Here is a 13,078-nt window from a genome sequence, read left to right as displayed (position 1 = left end):
CAATTTTACCAATGGCATCATGTGTCAGGGGGAGCAATCACAAGAATTCCCTAAAGCAAAAGGATGTCGTCGGATAATAACTCAAATGAGTCTGGCAATCCACAAATGATCTGATATGAGTATCGGTACTCAATCAGAGGGGGGAGGGTAAAACGCAAGGCATCGGATTATAGAACATCTGAAAATTACTGATACTTAACTAGCAAAGGAATTAAGATTTCCAGGTTGGTGTATCATAATCAAATGCTCCGATCAACCACAAGTAAGTTGAAGGGACTTAGATGGACAATCAATCAAAGTTGATTTGTCGCGAACCAGTTCTATCTAGAAGGATGTCTAAGCCGGAAGATAATTCATAAGTATCAACAAATGATTGTGCGTATTCACAAAAAAGTACAAACGATAAGACCAGAGGAAATTCACAAACGAATTTAATGAATGCGGCTAGACATATGGATTTAACCATAATGCAAGTAGGTGAGAAAGGTCATGAACACTAGGCTACGGAGGATTTCGGAAGACCGAATAGTAAGTCGAAGAACTTTCGAAACCCATGACAAATGATGATGGACGAATCCCTGATAAGATAATTCGTTGCATCTCGTAAAACAAGAACAATTAGAAAAGAAGGTATGAACGACATTTGTATGAAGTCATCCATAGTGGTTGACGGAGGAAGGGAAATTTGCAGAAGCAATGAGCACAACAGCTCAAGAGAACATCGAAGAGTAACTGTAGTTCTTCTGAGGGATAAAGCCATCGTCTGGAATACGGGGCTCTCCGGAATGAAATATTTACGAGAACCTAATGTTAGAGTTAGTCAAAATCTTTAACCCGAAAGAGAAGAGACAATAGAGCCCAGAGTATAGGAAAGGAGTAAAAGATACTAATACCACCCAATTGAGATGTGGGCCCGTAAGCCACAACATCAGTGTTAGTAAAGTTTTTCAAACACTAGACTCAACTTCGGCCAAGGAGTTGGAAAGGGGGCTACCTACAGGCAGTCGGCTCTGATACCAACTTGTGATGCCCTCGATTTAATCGTACGCTAACCATACACGCAAATGCGTACGATCAAACCGAAGGACTCACGGGAAGATATCACAACACAACTCTAGACACAAATAAAATAATATTAGCTTCATATTACAAGCCAGGGGCCTCGAGGGCTAGAATACGAAAGCTCGATAAACACACGAGTCAGCGGAAGCAACAAATATCTGAGTACAGACATAAAACATTGGGTGCCTTAGAGAAGGCTAGCACAAAAGATACAACGATCGAACGAGGCGAGACCTCCTGCCTGGGAACCTCCTAACTACTCCTGATCATCAGCGGCCTCCACGTAGTAGTAGGCACCGTCGGGGTAGCAATCGTCGGCGGCGGGGACCTCCATCTCCTGGGCTCCATCATCTGGTCGCAGCAAACAGATCGAGGGGACAAGAGGGGGAGCAAAGCAGCGGCGAGTACTCATCCAAAGTACTCGCAAGTCTTACATCAGAACTATTCTAATTATGCATCAGTATCAAAGAAGGGGGGTTATATGTGGACTGACTGCAGCAATGCGAGAATAAAGAGAGAAGGCCTAGTCTTATCAAAGACTAGCATCTTCAGGGTCTTGCAGCAATAAACGAGAGTAGAACAGGGGTAAAACATTAATAGCCATATTGTTGCAGTAATATTAAAGTGAGGTCACGCCTAAAGATCCTCCCTCGACTCCCTGTGAGGAAGCAATCCCGAGGCAAACTAATTACAATTAAGCAACAATTGTAGTTGTAAAAGATCGGGGCACAACTCCAAGTCGTCCTGTAACCGTGGACACGGCTATCCGAATAGTTAATTTTCATTCCTGCAGGGGTGCACCACATGTCCCGTCATGCTCGATAACACTCTGGCCGGACATACTTTTCTGGGTCCTGCCCGGCCTCGGAATATCGACACGTCGCAGCCCCACCTAAGACTAATCAGAGAGGCCAGCCCGCCGGTCTAACTCCTAAGCACAAAGGGTTCGTGGGCCCAGTTCCCCTTCGCGCTGCTGCACGTGGCGTGGGCGGCCGACGTCAGTCCTAGCATCCCTTAATCACAAGCGCGATGCATCTCGGGACCACTCGGGCGCGCGTCGCTACATTGCTGGCTTCTAAAAAGCTTCGGCTGATACCGCGACGCCGAGTACCCATAATTCTTCCCGCGTAGCCGGTTCGTGCGAAAAGGTCTCCGACCAACCCAGATCAAATACCCAAATCCATTAACATTTTAAATTAGGCCTTCAACACAGTCTCACGAGAATCCACCCGTCTTACAACTAATCACCAATGATCCCAGTAACATGGTCGAGTAACTTTGTGGTTGTAACATCGGGGGGGGGGGGGAATCCGAGGTATCACCCTCGTTGGATTCCGAACGATGTACCCGTCAAGGTGGGCTTAGAGGAATCACCCTCGGGGGTCCCACACTTGCGGGGTTGCACGACAGAGGCGTCATCGGGAATGGTGAAAGAGGAATCACCCTCGATAACCACGACCGACTAGCTATACTACAGAGATATCATCAGAAGTACTTAGCGAGGTGTCACCCTCGGTACCCGATAGTATCCCTATAGCCTCGTACAACGAAGGGGGTGTATGTGATGTGTCGGGTCTGGCTCGTCGATCAGAGATCGAGATTTGAAAACAAGCGGGGCAACTGGACTACGGGGTCAGAGGGGATGACTGCTCCACCTATACTAAGCATTATAAAGGTACAGGACTGAAAGTAGCAGTTCATCAAAAACAGGCTATGCATCAGATATAGGAGCTAACTACAACAGTAGCAAAATACTAATGCAAGCAGTAGGAAGAAAGACATAGGTGATATAGGAATGATCAAGGGGGGTTTGCTTGCCTTGCTGCTCTGCGGCAAAGGACTGATCGGGAGGGTCGTAGATGTACCCGGCAGCAGCGTCAGTCTCGGGGTCTACCGGTAAGAAGAGGGGGAAGAAACAATAAATAATAGCACCGATGCAACGCAAAGCATGACATGGCAAGATGCAGGCTAGACATGAGCGAACTCAACAATATGCGTCATAGACGGGTCGGAAGAATATCTGACGATATTTTCCGGGTCTCAGGCTACTACCGGTTATACTGGAAACGATGGAAATGTTCCATGTTTGCTATGCTAGGGACGCGTGATAGACGAACGAGCCATGTATTCGGGTTCTACTCGTTCTGTTGATCAACTTTCATGTCGAAAATATTTCGATCTGACTAACGGATTATTTAATATTAATTTTTAAAGTTTTATTCAAAAATTAGGAATTAAAAACAGATTTAAATAATTTAATAAAAAGCTATTATGACATCAGCATGATGTCATGATGACATCAACAGTTGACTGGTCAACTGACCAGCGGGTCCCGAACGTCATAGGCACAAGTTTTAATTAAGATTAAATATTAATTAATCAAATTAATTTAGTGGGGGACCCACATGGCATTCTCTATTAGGTTAATTAATTATTCTAATTAACAGATTAACTTATATAACTATTTAACTAATTCATTAACTCATTAACTAATTATTATATCTGATTATTTATTTATTTAATAAAAACACATATTTTTTTTATTTATATTTTAATTTCCATTTTCTTCAAAGCGGGTGTGGGGCCTCCCTGTAAGTGGGTGTGGAGGTATGGCCCCACCGGTTAGTGACATAGGTCACATACATACTAAACACACATACACCGAATCATACATAACGTATTTTCTTACATACATGCATTCATACATATTAATACATACATACGTACATGCTTTATACATATATCATTTTTTTGTTTTTCTCTCTAACTCTTTCTCTAACCTCTCTGCTAACAAGCAACCTCTCACAGAACCTTCTCATCTCAAGAGAAAGAGGGAGGAGACAACCTCCACCTCTACCTGCATGAACCTATAGGCGTCGGAATGCGGCGGCGTTCGTCGGAACGGATCCGGAGGGCAGAGAGGAGAAGAGGGGTTGTTCTCACCGAGCCCGTAGAGGTGCAAAGCGGGCTCGAGGGAGGGCGATGGCCGACGTGGTGCTGCAGTCCGGCGACGTAGGCGGAGGAGCTCCGGCGTGGAGGCGCGGTGGTGACGATGCCGGTGAGGATGGTCGTCGGAGAGGCCTCCCGGAGGTCGGGGCCGGCCGGAGGCGCAAGTTGCGGAGGGCCAGCCGGTGCGGAGGTCGTCGTGGCGCCGTCGAGGAGGCGCTCTGGCGACGGGGAGTGCGGCCGCCGGGGAGGCGCTTGCCGAGGAGGAGGGGCGAGGTGCAGGGGCTCGGCCGACGGGGTCCTGGTACGGGTTGGCCGAGGGGATGGGGAAGGGGCTGATGGGAGAGAGAGGAGCCAAGGGAGAGGGCTCGGTCGGCGGGGCTCCTGGAGGGTGGGGGTGGTGCCGCGAGGGAACAGGGGACCGACGAGGGGGGGATCCGGGAGGCGAGGTCGCTGGAGGGAGGAAGGAGGCCGGGAGGGAGAGGTGGCTCGCCGGCGAGGATGGATCTGTGGGGGTCGGTGGAGATGGGGACGAGGGGCTCGGTCCCCAGGGGTAGACGAGGTGGGGAGGGCTCTCGTCGTGGGGGGGAGATCGTGAGAGGAGGGAGTTAGCAAGGGAAACAGAGCCGCTCGTGGGGAGTGGGGTCGGGCGACGGGGGCCTCGTGGGGTGGCGGCGCTGGAAAGGGAGGAGCGGGGGCGTTTTAGGGTTAGGAGGTGGGCTAGGACAGGGGGAGGTTATGGCCTGGCCGGCTGGGCCTCTAGGCCTAGTTGGGCCAGGGGGTGGGGGGTTCCTTTTCCTTTTTGTTTTTTGTTTGTTTTGCTTTTCCTTTTTTATTATTTCTTGTTTCTAATTTCTTTTTTTTCTTTTTAATTTCTTTTCTTTCTTTTATCATTATTATTTTTAATACTTTCTTTCTTTAATAGTTAGTATGAATTTATAAATATAATTATCTTTTGTTTTGAATTTCTGAATCGAGATAGAAATTCAATGCGGGTCATCGACGGTAATTCTCGATGATGTGGCATCATTTGCGGGTGATCACTGTAGCTTAATTCCAATATCTACTGTAGCAAAAGTCGAGGATGTCACACTTTCTCTAGGAACGTATTAAAATTGAGAGTGACTCTCGCGTGAGCCATGATCTACAACACAAATATATTCAAAGTGGACTTAGACTATGTTCAGGATAATTAGAGTTTAACTTAATCAAATTACTTGCTAAACTCCCACTCAAAAAGTACATCTCTCTACTCATTCGAGTGGTTCATGATCCAATTCCACTAGCTCAAGTCCGATCATCACGTGAGTTGAGGATAGTTTCAGTGGTAAGCATCCCTATTCTAATCATATCAACTATATGATTCATGATCGACCTTTCGGTCTCATGTGTTCTAGGCCATGTCTGCACATGCTAGGCTCGTCAAGCTTAACCCGAGTGTTCCGCGTGTGCAACTGTTTTGCACCCGTTGTATGTGAACGTTGAGTCTATCACACCCGATCATCATGTGTTGTCTCGAAACGACGAACTGTAGCAACGATGCACAGTCAGGGAGAACACAATTTCGTCTTGAAATTTTAGTGAGAGATCACCTCATAATGCTACCGTCGTTCTAAGCAAAATAAGGTGCATAAAAGGATTAACATCACATGCAATTCATAAGTGACATGATATGGCCATCATCACGTGCTTCTTGATCTCCATCACCAAAGCACCGGCACGATCTTCTTTGTCACCGGCGCCACACCATGATCTCCATCAACGTTCCGCCATCGGGGTTGTCGTGCTACTCATGCTATTACTACTAAAGCTACATCCTAGCAATATAGTAAACGCACCTGCAAGCACAAACGTTAGTTTAAAGACAACCCTATGACTCCTGCCGGTTGCCGTACCATCGACGTGCAAGTCGATATTAACTATTACAATATGATCATCTCATACATCCAATATATCAAATCACATCGTTGGCCATATCACATCACAAGCATACCCTGCAAAAACAAGTTAGACTTCCTCTAATTGTTGTTGCATGTTTTACGTGGTGACCATGGGTATCTAGTAGGATCGCATCTTACATACGCAAACACCACAATGGAGATATATGAATTGCTATTTAACCTCATCCAAGGACCTCCTCGGTCAAATCCGATTGAACTAAAGTTGGAGAAACCGACACTTGCCAGTCATCTTTGAGCAACGGAGTTACTCGTAGCGATGAAACCAGTCTCTCGTAAGCGTACGAGTAATGTCGGTCCGAGCCGCTTCGATCCAACAATACCGCGGAATCAAGAAAAGACTAAGGAGGGCAGCAAATCGCACATCACCACCCACAAAAACTTTTGTGTTCTACTTGAGAAGGCATCTACGCATGAACCTAGCTCATGATGCCACTGTTGGGGAACGTCGCATGGGAAAAAAAAATTTCCTACGCGCACGCAAACCTATCATGGTGATGTTCATCTACGAGGGGGATTTTAGATCTATGTACCCTTGTAGATCGCATAGCAGAAACGTTAATAAACTCGGTTGATGTAGTGGAACATCCTCACGTCCCTCGATCCGCCTTGTGAACCGTCCCATGAACCGTCCCGCGATCCGTCCCACGATCTGCTCCGATCTAGTGTCGAACGGACGGCAGCTCCGCGTTCAGCACACGTACAGCTCGACGATGATCTCGGCCTTCTTGATCCAGCAATAGAGACGGAGAGGTAGATGAGTTCTCCGGAAGTGTGACGGCGCTTCGGACGTTGGTGGTGATATAATCTCAGCAGGGCTCCGCCCGAGCTCCGTAGAAACACGATCTAGAGGAAAAACCGTGGAGGTATGTGGTCGGGCTGCCGTGGAAAAGTTGTCTCAAATAAGCCCTAAAACCTCCGTTTATATAGGTGGGAGGGGAGGGGCCTTGCCTTGGGGCACAAGAGGCCCCAAGGGGTTCGGCCGAAGGGGGGGAGGAGGATTCCTCCTCCAATACTAGTCCAACTAGGATTGGAAGGTGGAGTCCTTCCCTTCCTTCCTTTTTTTCCTTTTCTCTTTAATTTTCTTATCTCCTGCGCAGGGGCCTCTCTGGGCTTGCCCACCAGCCCACTAAGGGCTGGTGCGGCACCCCTAAGGCCGATGGGCTTCCCCGGGGTGGGCTGCCCCCCCCCCTGATGTACATCTGGAACCCATTCGTCATTCCCGATACATTCCCGGTAATTCCGAAAACCTTCCGGTAATCAAATGAGGTCATCCTATGTAACAATCTTCGTCTCCGGACCATTCTAGAAACCCTCGTGACGTCTGTGATCTCATCCGGGACTCCGAACAACATTCGATAACCAACCATATAACTCAAATACGCATAAAACAACGTCGAACCTTAAGTGTGGAGACCCTGCGGGTTCGAGAACTATGTAGACATGACCCGAGGGACTCCTCGGTCAATATCAAATAGCGGGATCTAGATTCCCGTACTGGATCCTACATATTCTGTGAAGATCTTATCGTTTGAACCTCAGTGCCAAGGATTCATATAATCCCGTATGTCATTCCCTTTGTCCTTCGGTATGTTATTTGCCCGAGATTCGATCGTGAGTATCCGCATACCTATTTCAATCTCGTTTACCGGCAAGTCTCTTTACTCGTTCCATAATACAAGATCCCGCAACTTACACTAAGTTACATTGCTTGCAAGGCTTGTGTGTCATGTTGTATTACCGAGTGGGCCCCGAGATACCTCTCCGTCACAGGGAGTGACAAATCCAATCTTGATCCATACTAACTCAACGGACACCTTCGGAGATACTTGTAGAGCATCTTTATAGCCACCCAATTACGTTGTGACGTTTGATACAAACAAAGTATTCCTCCGGTGTCAGTGAGTTATATGATCTCATGGTCATAGGAATAAATACTTGACACGCAGAAAACAGTAGCAACCAATGACACGATGAACATGCTACGTCTATTAGTTTGGGTCTGGTCCATCACATGATTCTCCCAATGATGTGATCCAGTTATCAAGCAACAACACCTTGTACATAGTTAGAAGACCCTAACTATCCTTCATCAACTGGCTAGCCAACTAGAGGCTTGCTAGGGACAGTGTTTTGTCTATATATCCACACATGTATTTAAGTCTTCATTCAATACAATTATAGCATGGATAATAAACGATTATCTTGATACAGGAATTATAATAATAACTTATTTATCATTCCCTCTAGGGCATAATTCCAACATATGTGTCCTACCTTTAGCTCCTCGTTGGGTTCGACACTCTTACTTATCGAGAAAGGCTACAATTGATCCCCTATACTTGTGGGTTATCAGTGTTCAGTGTTAATTATTCTCAATGCATGATTATGACCGTTTTTCTCTCTAGCTAGTCGCTTCTCAATCTATTGCTAGGCTTCACCTGTACTAAGAGGTAATATTGCGTGTGCATCCAACTCCTAAACCTATGTTGTGCCAAATGTGTCCATCATACCTACCTATATGAGGTATTACCCTATCATTCCAAGCAAATTTGCACGTGCCTCCTATAAACATTCAAATAAGCATTTGTTGTGTGTGCTCGTACCGCTCATGGAGAGACGGGGCTGTCACTATCTTTCATGCTACGCGGGTTATTTTCAAGATGAGTGTTTATTCATGTGGCTGGTTAAAAGGATGCCCAGTCCTGCATAATCAAAAATAAATTAAACAAAACTCCCAGGATAGTTGAAATGTTGGAGGGCTCCAGGGGATTTGGTCAGCCATGCCTTCTGTATGTATGGTGGATGGGAGTAAAGTTCATATTTCCGCTTGGGAACCACCAATAGTGTGTTTAGCATGGAAGATATTGAAAACTCTGTTGTGACGTTCTGAGGCAAAGCACAACACCCAAAATTACAATTTCATCTATGTTTTAAACCTTGATCTCTAGCACCTCTACAAATCAATACTTCCCTATGTGAAGGGCCTTTTCGTTTAATTTTATGTTATTTACTTTCATACTATTTTGTTATATTTGAGTCAGCATCTTCTTACCAACGCAACACACCTAAGAGCACTATTGTCATTCTTATGCACTGAGTCTAGTTAATGTTGGACGTGAGCATGACTGGATCTTTTCTATTGTGAAGTAAGATGTTTAGTCATTGCTTGAACCTCACAGGTATTCCGTATTTATGTTTGGTGGTCTCATAAAGGGCTAGCGAGAAACCACATCATCATATTATATCATGATTGTTTTGACAAATTGTTGGCATGTGAGATATTTTATTAGTGGTCATTAGTTGGTTATGTTATTACTATGAGTGAATATAATATTGTACATTTATAACTAGCAAACGTTCGGATTTTAGCAATAGGCGAGAATGATCCTTCTTTCTTGCATGCCTTAGAATGACTAATTTTCCTTTCACGTACACTCCTCCCTCTAATTACATTCACATATGCATTAGAGGACGAAAAGTTGATGTCATCCTAGGTTCTTTTTTTCAAACTTCAAAATATTTTGTAGCTCAAACCGTCGCTCTGATTCAAAAATTATCTTAAAAACATGTCGACGAGATCTTCGAAACTAGATCCCATGTTGATATGTTCTGATGACTTTTTTGGACCAAAAGTTACCACGTCCGGCTACGTAAGTTGCCACGTTTGACATACATAAGTCACCGTGTCATTTACACAAAAGTTTCCGGGTTGTGTTCTCAACAAACTTTTATCCCAGGGTCAAAAAGTGATTATGATATTTCCAATGAGTTATCAGCTTTGTTGTGTATATTACCGTGTTGCAGGAAAGTAATTGTGGTATGTTTTTCAACAATTTTCATTACCGAGATATTTTTATATGAGTTATCAGCTCTCATGTGTGTGTATTATCATGTTGTTTACACATGAGTTATTGGGATGTAATTTTTTAATAACATTTTTCCCTAGTCAAAAAGTTACCACGCCTAGATTAAGTTACCAACTCTATTGTATGTATCTTACCATTTTATTTACACAGATGTTATCATGGTGTTTGTACCTAAGTTATCATGTGTATGATGTGTTATTACCATGATGTTTATACAAAAAGTTACGAGGGTACATTTTTGACAGCTTTTCCGTGAAAATTGTTGTGGTGTTTGTGCCCAAGTTAGAAGGGTTGCCATGCAGAAATTACCATGTTGTTTACAAATAAATTACCTGAGAGAAGTTTTAATATTTTTTTCATTCCCGGCCGAAGTTACCATGACATTTATGCGAAAGTTATCGGGTTCTCGTGCACAAATTACCATGCCATTTGCACAAAAGTTACCAGGGTATGTTTCAATCTCAAAACTCCCTCATGATATATATACCTATAACTTACATCTCTTGTAGAGGCCTCAGCGAATCCATTGTCAACGTCATCCTCAACTAGTAAAAAAAGTTTAGTGTTCATCTTGCAGTCAAAAAGAAGGGTTAAAAAAATCAAGACATTTATTGGTGTGAACACGAACAAACATCTTCACCGTATTATCGACCTAATATAGTTGGATTCGATCCTTAGCTACATGCTTCATTTTTTCCATGTGCTGGATCGGCGCTTTATTCTTATATAGGAGTAGTACAATAGTGTTCAGTGTGTATAGTTTTTGCTAGGGACAACAACAATCACAGGGTGGGTTGGTAAGTGTGTGTGGTATTCACAGCCTATGGCCTGGGTTCGAGTCCCTAGTACCGTGCTTTTTATTTTTCAAAAAATGGATGAGGGTATGAATAAAATCGGGAAACAGAGCATCGTGAGCGCTTGATCAGATTGCAACCGAAGCGTTCGGATATATCACTAAATTATGAACGTTCGGAAAATACATATATCATATAATATTTACATGTTATCATTAAGATGGTTAATTATGATTTATGATGAAAACCTCAACACTAGCTAAGTGTATGTACATCAACGAGAACAATAAAGTCTATAAAAGTTTTATTCACCGCTTTCAGTTCATCAACTGAATTGCGTGAGGAGAAGCAATGAGTTAAGCTTGAGGGAGTTAATACGTCTCCAGCGTATCTACTTTTCCAAAAACTTTTGTTATTGTTTTGGACTCTAATTTGGATAATACGAATGAAACTAATCCGGACTCATGTTGTTTTCAGCAGAACTACCACGGTGTTGTTTTTTGTGCAGAAATAGAAGTTCTTGGAATTGGATGAAAAAAATTGGAGTATTTTTCACGAATATATATAAAATGTTGGAGCAAAGATCCACTATAAGGGGGGCAACTGTTAGTGCTAAGCGAACAGGGCACGCCTTGTTGGCTTGGGGCCACCTCATGGCTCCGCAGACCCAAATTCCAGACCTATAAATCCTATTTCCAAAGAAAAAAAATAGAGAGAATTTTTCATTGCATTTTATGAGTTGGAGCCGCCTCGACCTCTTTTTCTTCCTTGAGAGGACTGATCTGGAGTTGTTGGGGGCTCTAGAGAGGAGGATTCGTCTTTGTCATCATCATTGATCCTTCTCCATCAACACAATCATTATGCTCATGATCAGGATTGAGTAATTACTTTGTAGGCTTAATGGACGGTGATGCGATTGGATGAGATTTTTCATGTAATCGAGTTATTTTGATAAGGCTTGATCCCTAGTATCCACTATGTTCTAGGATTAATGTTGCTATGACTTTACCGTGCTTAATGTTTGTCACTAGGGCCCGAGTGCCATGATTTCATATGTGAACCTTTTATGTTTCCATGAATATGGGAGTGTTTTGGATCCTATCTTGCAAGTTCTATGCACTTATTACGTGTCACAATCCGCATACCCCAAGGTGACAATAATAGGGATACTTGTTAGTGCTTTGTTCTGGTTCTCTATTTAAAGGAGGCCTTAATATCTCTTAGTTTCCTTATGGACCAGCTGCCATCGGAGGGTTGGACAAAAGATGGCATGCAAGTTCTTATTTTTTGATGGAAAACTGTAAGGGAAACCCCCCACAACGAGTTTTTTTTTAAATAATAAGAACCCAAATTCGCTCCCGTGGGGACTTGAACCTGGGTGGCTGGGTTGTACATGCAAGTTCTTATTATAAGGACGTATAACTATATATGGAATCCATGCCTATATTACATTGATGAATTAGAGCTAGTTTTGTGTCACTCTAGTGTGTAACTGTTACATGATGAATGTCATCCAATAAATATACTTATCCATCACCGATCCAAATACCTACGCTTTTCATATACCAAATCTTGGTAAGTTACTATTTTTCTACTTCTCGTGTTACAATCACTACAAAACTGTTGTGGTTACCATTACCGTTACTACTACTATTTTTTGGGATAATAGAACTTCTACTATAGAGAGATATCCCAGGTGTGGTTGCATTGACAACTCAACTTCTACGACTAATTAATATTCTTTAGCTCCCCCTGTGTCTAATAAATAAATTAGGGTGTAATACTACCCGTGAAGACTGTTGTGATCCCCTAAACTTGTGGGCTATCATATGACGACCTCTGTTGCGATGGGACCTTGGTTTTGACCAAGTCCCACAAGCGGTAGGTTACCTCCCACATTATCAAGATCATCCATATCCTCTAAGGTTACAAAACCTTGTATTGGAGCACGAGGCTCGGATACCAATTGAAAGGATCGATACGGTAGACTAAAGGGGGGAGGGGGTTAGGAGATTACAAATTTTAATCTTGTTTGTCAATTTTAGGGATAAGCAGATAAATAGGGTTCTCTAGATATGCAACTAGGTCAACACAACCTATATGACAAACACAAGTAGTTATAAATATTCTAGGCAACAAGGTAATTAACAAGCATACAAAGCAAAGTTAGGTGCTGAAAAGGATTAACCACAAGTGAGACAATAATGTGGATTTTATCCCGAAGTTCACTCTTCCTTGGGAAAGAGCTACTCTCTGTTTAGAGCGGTGTCGGAGCCAAAGCTTGAGGGACGCCACCGAAGGCTCACCGTATGTATTTTGAGTCACCCCAATGGATGAGCCTTGAATCACTCGGGTTTGGTCTTGAAGGCGGCCATCACACCTTTAGAAACTTCTCTCGAGCACACCACAAGCAAGGAAACTACCGGAGGAACCTCTTACCGCCTAGTAG

The sequence above is a fragment of the Hordeum vulgare genome, chromosome 7H (genome assembly GCF_904849725.1).
Source record: "Hordeum vulgare subsp. vulgare chromosome 7H, MorexV3_pseudomolecules_assembly, whole genome shotgun sequence".
NCBI classification, from domain to species: domain Eukaryota; kingdom Viridiplantae; phylum Streptophyta; class Magnoliopsida; order Poales; family Poaceae; genus Hordeum; species Hordeum vulgare.
Note: the sequence above shows the minus strand (reverse complement) of the source record.